General features: G+C 36.9%; 1 long non-coding RNA gene across 1 annotated transcript; it reads right to left on the minus strand.

Moving 5' to 3' along the window:
• Positions 1–433: 433 nt before the first annotated feature.
• Positions 434–10,055, minus strand: LOC309496307. The gene is made up of 3 exons (XR_014205101.1): positions 10,006–10,055; positions 9,631–9,772; positions 434–452 (listed from the first exon to the last, which is right to left on the minus strand). It is a non-coding gene; the product is annotated as an uncharacterized lncRNA (long non-coding RNA).
• Between the last annotated feature and the right edge of the window lie 267 nt (positions 10,056–10,322).

The following is a 10,322-nucleotide window of genomic DNA, read 5'->3' on the forward strand; positions in this document are numbered from 1 at the left end:
TCTGGAAGTGCATATGAATTTGAATATGTAAAATACTTTCAATATTTAATACTTTACCTGAACAGATGACTCCAGCATCTCTACTATGATCAAAGTTATGTTTACCCCATCCTCTTGATCCACAGTTCTTCAGTGTTGTCTCTGATCCAGTACACATGACTCTACTCATCCAGATTGGTCCTGATCCTGGTCCAAAATGAGCATCACCCAGAGCATCTACAGGTTCTCCACAGTCCAGCTCTCTACACACCACTGCAGCATCAGCCAAATCCCAGTAATCATCACACACTGTTCCCCACTGACCTCTATGAAGAACCTCCACTCTACCAGCACACCGACTGTGACCACCAACCAGCCTCACATCCATACGGTCTAAATATTAAGCAGTAACAAATGAGAGATGAAAGATGAAGGGATGAGAGTTCAATTTACAGCATTACAAAGTGGGTCAACTGGGAAAATGGGACACATACGTCTGAGTATTTAAAATTAATATTCAGAGTTCAATACAAGTTTAGCTCAGTCAACATCATAGGTGTGTTGATTAACAAAAAAAATATTATGTTGACTCCCTCCTTTTATTAAAAAAAAATTTAGGGTTTCAATTATCCTAAAATACATTATTGTTTCAGCTGTAAATAGTTCAAAACAATTACAGGGTTTATACCATTATGTTGTCATGGAAACAAAGTTTAAAACTGGAAATAACTTTGCAGAGAAAAGGTTAGTAAACTTTTTTTTTCCACACTATAATCATGTTAACATATATTTGTTTACGTCTTGTTTCTATATTATTGAGACAGTGAGTATTTTTTAAGTTTTTTTTAAAAGGGGGACTGGGCGGAAAAAGGTAAGAGATATCAACTTAAAAGTATATCAGATCAGTTGAATCTTACACAAATGATCCTTGGCCCAACTAGGATTACTCAATCAACACAAACTCAGATAGATTTAATTTTTACTAATAAACCTGAAAGAATTATAAAATCATTTAATTTGGTAACAGGTATGTCAGACCACAACTTGACCTTAATTGTAAGAAAGTTGACAAAAAAAAGGTTTTTATACAGACAAGAAGGCAAAAGCTTTTTTAATATTATACCAAAATCCCTAATCGGCCAATTTGAGGAGAAATTAAAGCACCTGGACTGGAATGATGTTATGCAGTCTGATGATATAGAACAAGCATTTATCTATATGATGGATAGAGTTAATACGACTAAAAATGAATTTAGTAAAAATATATCTTACTCGAGTAAAGTACATCTGCCATGGTTAAATGAACAGCTCTGGAAGCTAATGAAGCAGAGAGACTTGGCATTAAAGGTTGCTCTTAAATCTAAATTACCACATGATAAGAGAAAATTCCAGAATTTGCGAAATAAAGTAGTAAAAGAATTAAGACAGGCCAAAGCTAATTATTTTATTCAATTAATTGAGGATTCTAAAGGAAATAGTAAATTAATTTGGAAAAATATTGATAAAATTACAAAGAAGGAGAATAAATCAGTTCAAAATTGGATTGTACGGGACCAATCGAAATTAATAGAAGATAAAGAAAAAATAGCTACAATTTTTAATTCCTTCTTCTTGAACTCTGTACAGTGTCTGGCTAGGAAATTTGGTGCTAGATCTGGAGTACTAGAACCCATAAACAATGAAACGCCTGTCTTCACTATTGAAAATGTCTCAGAATCTACTGTATTGAAAATAATTGATAATTTAAAAGGATCTAGGTCTAAAGATGTTTATGATACTGATGCACGATTTTTTAAAACTTATAAATCAATTCTTTGCAAACCTCTAACACACTTGACAAATCTGTCAATAACAAACTCCTATTTTCCAAATTGCTGGAAAGTGGCAGTAGTGACACCTATTTTTAAAGCAGGTGATAGGACTCTTCCATCAAATTATAGACCCATAAGTATCCTTCCAATAGCATCAAAAATTGCAGAAAGAGTAGTTTGTGATCAATTAGTTTCTTATTTAAACGAAAGTGAAGTGAATCTACACCCAATGCAATTTGGGTTTAGAAAAAATTATTCTACTGAAACTGCTAATTGTTATTTTGTCGAACAAATTAGAAGTCAACTTGACAAAGGTGGTGTTGTTGGAGCTGTGTTTTTAGACTTAGCAAAGGCATTTGACACAGTGAATCATAACTGTTTAATGTCAAAACTTCAGAATTTTAATTTATCAGAGGCTGCCTTGATGTGGATGAAATCATACCTCAGTAATAGAAGTCAATGCACAAGAGTGGCTGATAAATGCTCCTCATTTGCTAGCTGTCCTACGGGGGTTCCTCAGGGGTCAATTTTAGGACCAATTTTATTTAGTATTTATATTAATGATCTGCCTCAAGCATGTCCAGGTGTAAATGTTATAATGTATGCAGATGATACTGTGCTTTTTACTCATGCAAGAACTAAAGAACTAGCTGCAAACAAACTGTCATCTGCAATGGTGAAAGTCTCAAACTGGTTGAATGAGTCTTGTTTGTCTCTAAATGTAAGTAAAACTGTATGCACGTATTTCACTGCACGAAAACAAAACTCTGTGAATCCAGATATCATATTTAATGGTGAAGCAATCAAATTTGTGACACATGTTAAATATTTAGGAATAATAATAGACCAACACCTGTCTTTTAAAAAGCAAGTAAAAAGGGTTATAAATAATGTTAAATTTAACTTGAATAATTTTAAAAACATCAGGCACCAGCTTTCTGAATCAGCTGCACTTCTTTTAGTACATACTCTGATTCTCCCTCACTTGTCGTATTGCATAACAACTTGGTCACAAGCAGATGCAACTACACTTAAGCCTGTGTACTCCCTTCATAAACAAATCATGAAAGTGTTAGATAAAAAACCAAGGGACTACCATCATTGTACTATTTTGAAAAGGTTAAATTTTTTAGGTTTTAATAATTTTGTATTTTATACTGATGTGTGCCTGATGTATAAAATTATTCATAATCTTGCTCCACCCCCTCTTCAGGGATGCGTGACCCATAACGGAAGTGCAGGTAGGACTAGAGCATCTGCCAGGGGAGATTTGGTACCGCAGTACAGAAAAACAGCCTTTGGGCAAAAAGCGTTTTCAGTTAGAGTAGTGGGGTTGTGGAATTCCCTACCTACAAACATTCGAAGCCTCAATAGCTTCTCAATTTTTAAAAATAAGCTTAAGTACTGGCTGCTATCACAACAGATCTGCAACCACTAATGACTGTGTTGTACATTATCTGTTTTATAGTCTGGTTTTAAATTTTATATTCCTGGACATGTATGTATTGTGATGTTTTATGTGGTGTATATGTAATGTATGTTTTTTTATTTTATTTGTTTACCTGCCCAGGGACAGCAGATGTAAACTAGCTATTAGCTAATTCTGGTGCAATTACTTTTAATTGTGCATTGTCCCTGTAAAAATAAACAATAAAATAAAAAAAATAAAAAATGAAAGTAGAAATGTATTATTTAGGTAAAAAAATATGCCACACATTATGTTGATTGAGCTTAAACTATATTAAACCTGGGGCCTGTACCATGAAGGTAGCTGAACAAACTCGGGGTTACAGGATTGGTTTTGAGTCGACAAAACCAAACCGATGCAATCAGGCTTTATTGGTACCATGACGCAGCTCATCAACTTTCTTTGTCAACTCAGGCTTTGATCCTCAAGCTATGATTACTCCATGCGCGCATGCACATAAAAGAGTGACGTCGACACTGAACAACCAATCGCGGGTAGAGCGAGAGAGATATATTTTTCCGCGGAGGAGCAAGAGATAAGCATTCAGAATTACGATGAATTTAAATATGTATTTCAAGCTCGAAACAATACGGCCTCTGCTGCCAAAGCAAGAGAAGACTGTTGGAGAAAGATTGCTGATTGTTAATGTGTAAGTTAAACAAATACGTTCTATATTTATGTAAAATTATGTATGTATATATGTATGTGTAGACTATGTGTAATATAGCCTATAGCCTATTTTTATAATATATAAAAAAATGTACATGTAGGCTATGTACTAAGAAAGATTAATATTCATTGATTTTTAGATGCAACCCCAACTCCAAATGTTCTTGGCAGCAGATAAAGACAAAATATAAAAATATAATTCAAAGTATTTACCACAACCTTTTATTACTTTTGTGAACATTTTATCACAAACACTTGTTTGCAGCAAACAGAAATAGAGTTAAATTCAGAAAATCAGAATTCACTGTGGCGGAGGAGTTGGCTCTGAGTAGGCAAAAAGGGACGGCCGATTATGGATGTGATTACAGGTGCTGTACAATCTGACCCTGGTGCTGGCTCCTCTAAGCAAGTAACACTGGGTACGTGTGCAATACATTACTACTTTTTTAAGTTTTAAATATGGCTGACTGTATGTTCTGGAAATATGAGGGAAATACAGTGTCCCTGTTGAAGCCAGCACACATACAGTCTCCCACACAGAGGTCAGTATGCAGCAGACAGAACACCAAACATAACCTGCTTTACAACAGTTATGCTTTACATTGGCCTATTTTTATTTATTAGGGTGGAGGAAATGATGAAGACACTCTGTCTGTGTCTTCTCAGACAGTTGCTGATGTGAATGCACCAGGCTTTTTATTATGGAAAACATTTGAATGTGTGACATAAAAAAGGGACTGGCCCTTACACATCTCTTTTATTGTAGGATTTTTCACAACCTGCCCCAGAAACTGAAGCTTACCTCAATGGGCTTCAGAAGAAATGTGAACAAGGTAAGGATTTAAAACTCTTGACATAAATTACAGTCAGTCCTGTGTTTGTAGGAAGTCAAGGAACTTTTTTGTGATTTGATGAGCCTCCAGAAAACTTGTAATGATCATGTTTGTGGTGGAATTATGTTTCAGGTGGAAACAGACTCAGTCAGGGCCCTGTACATAAGGAGTCTTGAACTAGACTGCTCACTAAAGGAGACTTGAACTAGACTGTTCACTAAAGGAGACTTGAACTAGACTGTTCACTAAAGGAGCTGGACTGTGAGTTGAGGAGGCTCCAAAAAAAAAAAAAAAAAAAAAAAAAAAAAATTGGAGATCAACAGCTGGATAAAATCTGATCTCAGTATGTGAACTTATTTAACCAAGTAACACTTTAGTATGAATATTTATTAATGTAACTTTCTCTTGCTCTCTTTCTCCCTCCCATCCCACAAAACCAATAAAACAGTTTGAGACCTATCTGCAGTTTCAATGTGCTTTTATTAAGTGTAATATTGTATGGTGATTGCATCTACATCTGCACCAGCTGGGTGGTCAAGTGTGATCGGGTCAGTTTCATCGGGGAGAAGCTGGTTTTGTGGTGTTTCTTGCTCCTTTCTACTGGTGGCTATATTGTGCAGAATGGCACATGCAGCCACTATCTGTGATGCCCGCTCTGGTGACTCTTAAGCGCCGAACACAGTTGAAATGTGCTTTTAGGATGCCAAAGGTCATCTCTATCTTCACTCTGGTTTTACTGAGGGCCACACTGAAGCGGTGCTGTGGCCCTGTCTGAGGGTCATGATAGGGGGTTATTGTGTAGGTTTTTCTATCTCAGTTCAAATTAACAGTGTTTTGTACAGTACCAAATTTAACTTGCTTTCCTCAAAGCGCTGGCACAACATACTCAGGGAAAATTTGTGAGACAAGCACTGGAGCCAGGTCATTTGGCATCCAAACTTGATCATACGTTCATGACCACCACAAGTCGTCTGCAGATGAAATGTTTAATAGATCATTGTTATATCTGTTAATGTTACTATTAATTTAAAGATTCATCTCACAGAAAATGATCATCTCACATATTCACATCATCTCTACCTGAACATTAAGGCTGTGATAGGACTTCCTATTAACATAATCTGCCTCATGTTCCCTAGAGCAGTGGAGATTGGAGCAATAGACTGCATACATGTTGCAATGACTCTAGGGAATCCTATCATAAGATTAACAGAATAATAAAACAGATTCAAAATAATTCTTAACGTGTATTATATTGTATAGTACATTTGTGACCCTGGATCACAAAACCAGTCTTAAGTCGCACGGGTATATTTGTGGCACTAGTCAACAAAACATTGTATGGGTCAAAATTATAGATTTTTCTTTTATGCCAAAAATCATCAGGATATTAAGTAAAGATCATGTTCCATTAAGATATTTTGTAAATTTCCCACCTTAAATATATAAAAAACTTATTTTTGTGAGTGGATGCAGCACAATCGCCAATAGAAATGGAGAACTTTAAAGGCGATTTTCTCAATATTTCGATTTTTCTGCACCCTCAGATTCCAGATTTACAAATAGTTGTATCTCGACCATATATTGTCCTATCCCAACAAACCATACATCATGGATGATGTATAAATCTCAATTTAAAAAAAAAAATTACCCATAAGACTGGTTTTGTGGTCCAGGGTCACATTTGTGAAATTTGCTTTTTGAAAAAAAAAAAAGTGTTCATGTGATGTCACCCTATCAATATATCCAACCCCGGCAATTTTATAAAAGCCCTCTTTTATGGACATGGTCGATAAATGTCCGGGGAACACTATTAATGAAACTATTCAGATTCAAACTGCAGAGCGAGGAACACCTTGCGAATGGTTCGACAAACCGTGTTTTCCCCTAGCTTCTGTGCGTCACCCTGCAAGTATGTACCACTTGCAAAAAAAACGCAACGCAATACCATTTGTGGTAGGCTACAGTAAGTGCATGAATTCGACGTGTTAAATTCTTTATGTGCGGCTCAAGAAGTTCGCAAAGATAAGACATTCCTTCCGCGGAAATCTGTATCTTTCATACAAGTAACTATCAGGAAAGGCAAGGGGATTTTGTCTGGCTAAAAACTCTTTCTCTACGAAGTGCTCGTCAAACAATTTGCGCTGAGATGTCCACGGATTTGGAAGAAAAGGTGAAGTCATTGCAACAGACACTTGTGCTGCGTTCCAGTCCACTTTTAGACACGCACTTGCGAACTTCCCTAAGCACTTCCCCTTGGGGGAATCCCTGCCGCCATTTTGAAGTGCGTTCCACTTCGTGAAGTGGACGAGGGAAGTTTAGATGGACAGACCCTCGTTCCCTCGATTTTGACCGAGGGAGCGAGTCTGCTTCAAATGTACACTTCAGGCACCTATATGTCCCACAATGCAGTACGATTGTGACGTTACCACATATCTCGTCTAATCACCACCACACAGACAACTCTATGATATATTAATTATATATTTTTTTTTTATTTAAAACAACCCAAACACACCTATAAACATTTGGATGCTGCATTAAACAAATTATTAAAGGGAAAAAAATGTAAATAATAAATCAACTCCACAGCTGATTCCAAGTGATCAAGGGCTTAGGACGTTCCAGTTCAGCCCATTGCAGTTTCCGCCAGTAGTGGGCACTCGCAATGACGTACATCCGAGTGAACGAGACGAAGGGAAGTTAGCGAGTGAAGGGCATTACAATTTTGGACTGGAACGCAGCCCAGGAATAAGTTACGTCACCTATATGTTTCTTTGCTCTCAGCTGATTGGTCAAACTTCAGTCTGAGATCTTGAATCCAGAACATAACCTGCCCCGGAGCAGGTTAGCCGTGCAGCGTAAGATACCATGGCGACGAACACCGATTAAAGCCAAGCTACTTTCATAGTACCTAAAACCCAGGGTTGGCGGAAACTAAACTGAAACATAGCTGGCTAGACACCTAAACCGGCTTCATGGTACAGGCCCCTGGTGTATTCTTTTAATATATATTTTTCCCTCTATATAGTTCTTCTGTAGCTGAGGTCTTGGCATTGTTTAAGACACTAAGTCTACGTTCACACTGCAGGCTGAAACGACCCAATTCCGATTTTTTTGCCCCTATGCGACCTGTATCTGATCTTTTCATGACAGTCTGAACGACACAGATCCGATCTTTTCAAATGCGACCCAGGCCACTTGGGTATGTGGTCCCAAATCCGATACATATCCGATCTTTTGAAATGCGACTTCAGTCTGAACGGCCAGGTCGCATGTATCCGACCCGCACGTCACTGATACGCGAAAAACGTCATAATTCTGCGTTGAAGTAGTCGTCGTTTTGAAAACGGACTGCATATTCGTCGAGCTGAGGTAAATCTGCCGAACGGGTCGACCTCGACGAGCCCATTAATAAAAAAATAAATAAAAAAAAAGCCTACGGCCATTATATATACGTTATGTTAACTTATTTGTGCTGAATCTGATATTAGATAGGTCAGCGGCTGCTGTCTGGCTCCTGTGTAACGGTCGCTGCGCGCGCTCGTGTGTGTGTGTGTGTGTGTGTGTGTGTGAGAGAGAGAGAATCACAGTTAAAGTTCATAGACAGTAGTTAAAGTTTAGCTACTTCCGCAAACAACAAGTGACGTCGTTGACCGTTGAGTACTCTTCTGCGCATGCGGGTCACTTCTGGGTCATTTCACGTTCACACAGGAGATCACAAAAGGTCGCATTTAATTGGAAATGTGAACGGCCTTGCAAAAAAATCGAATTTTTTCAAAAAATCGGAATTGAGCATTAAGCCCTGCAGTGTGAACGTAGCCTAACATTGTAACCCTATAAAAGGCCTTTAGTTTTCTTTTTAGTTTTTTTGTCATGATCACAACTTCTTAACATAACATAATACAGCATTTATCCTGCTGGGTTATGAATGAGTGATTATTTTTCTTTTTTTATAAACATGTTCATGGAACTTGCTCAAGCTAACATGTCTGTCACTAATATTTCCAAATCTATGTTTATCAAATCAGAACTCCAAATGTGTGATCAATTTTATGGCCACCCAACTCGAGGGACAGAGATGCCTGCATGGTTATAGAATAATGTTTGACACATGGCGATCAACTCATTTTCAACCAGAGAAAAGGTGATCAATGTTTTATTTTTTATATTTTTTTAGATAACAGAAGATTGAGACAACATTTACAATGTTGATATCACAAGGAAAATGTAATTGAAAAGTAAATATTAATATTATTTTGATAACGATATATTATAATGAATAAAAAGAAGACACTCATGTGTGTCAGGGTGTGGTGTAGGTTGAAGACGACGATGAAGGCAGAAAGCTCCAATGCAAAGTTTTACTTACAAATATAACAGGTTACAGACAGATAGGCAGGCAGGATACACTCACACCAAATACAACGTTACTAAGACTTGACTCAGACGTAACTGTGACAATATTTAGACATTACCTAGACAAGAACAGACAAAGACTGACTGCACAGAAGGGTACTAAATACAAACACAGATGAACACTAATTAACAGAACACAGGTGATGTAGATGATGATGATTAACTAGAAACTGAACTAATGATGACAGTGAAGACATGTGACAAGACGACAGGCAGACAAGTCCAAAACAAAACAGAACACAACTGTGACAATGTGAAACTTATTTGTAGCTCTTTATAAATTGGAGAGACAATGTATTTGTATTTCAAAATACTATGACAATGCGATTACATGGGCATCTAAAAAACACACAGTATAGTTTAATTTTAAGATCTTAAATAACATAGCCCTTCATTAAAAACAACAACAACAACAACAAAAAAACAACTCTTTAATTTCACGTCTACTTACCAGCTGTGATGAGTATTATAACTGAAGACAGTAAAATGAGTGTCAGGCATCTCTCCATTTCTCTCTGCTTGATTAATTCAACATCCAGTACAAGCTTCTCCGCACTGATGATACAGAAGTACAGGCGTCCTCTCTCAGCCCCCTTAATGAGAGAGAAAGAGGTTCAAAACCCTCCAATCACACTCGCTGTTACCTTATTAGACAGAACAGAGGAAATCATCAAACAACTTCAGTGACAAATCAGAGGAGGCTTTAATGATTTTCTCCATATATATATATATATATATATATATAACTGTGAATTAACTCCTCCTGCACCCATCAAGACTGAGGTGATGCAGAAACAGACACACACACTCACACGCACTGACTTACAGGATACAGGAAATTCTCCAGTTTATTTACAGCATCAAAGCCAAACACCTGCAGAGAAGAGATAAAAGCACAGATAAATAACTGTGATATCAGTGTATACATATGTTAGCATGATATTAACACATAATAAACTCAACTATTTAAATTAAATACCATTGCCAAATAGCATTTTTTTTTTAAGTTAAAAAGAGGCAGAAAAGACATTCTCCTTAAAATGTATTTTTGTGAAACATATCATCACTTTCTCATATTGCACCAAAGTGGTTTGTTTCAAATGGCCCACAAAAACCCTTTTCATCTTGTGTCCAGCAGAGTGA

The sequence above is a fragment of the Leuciscus leuciscus genome (assembly GCF_965113295.1).
Source record: "Leuciscus leuciscus genome assembly, chromosome: 4".
In the NCBI taxonomy this organism is placed as follows: Eukaryota; Metazoa; Chordata; class Actinopteri; order Cypriniformes; family Leuciscidae; genus Leuciscus; species Leuciscus leuciscus.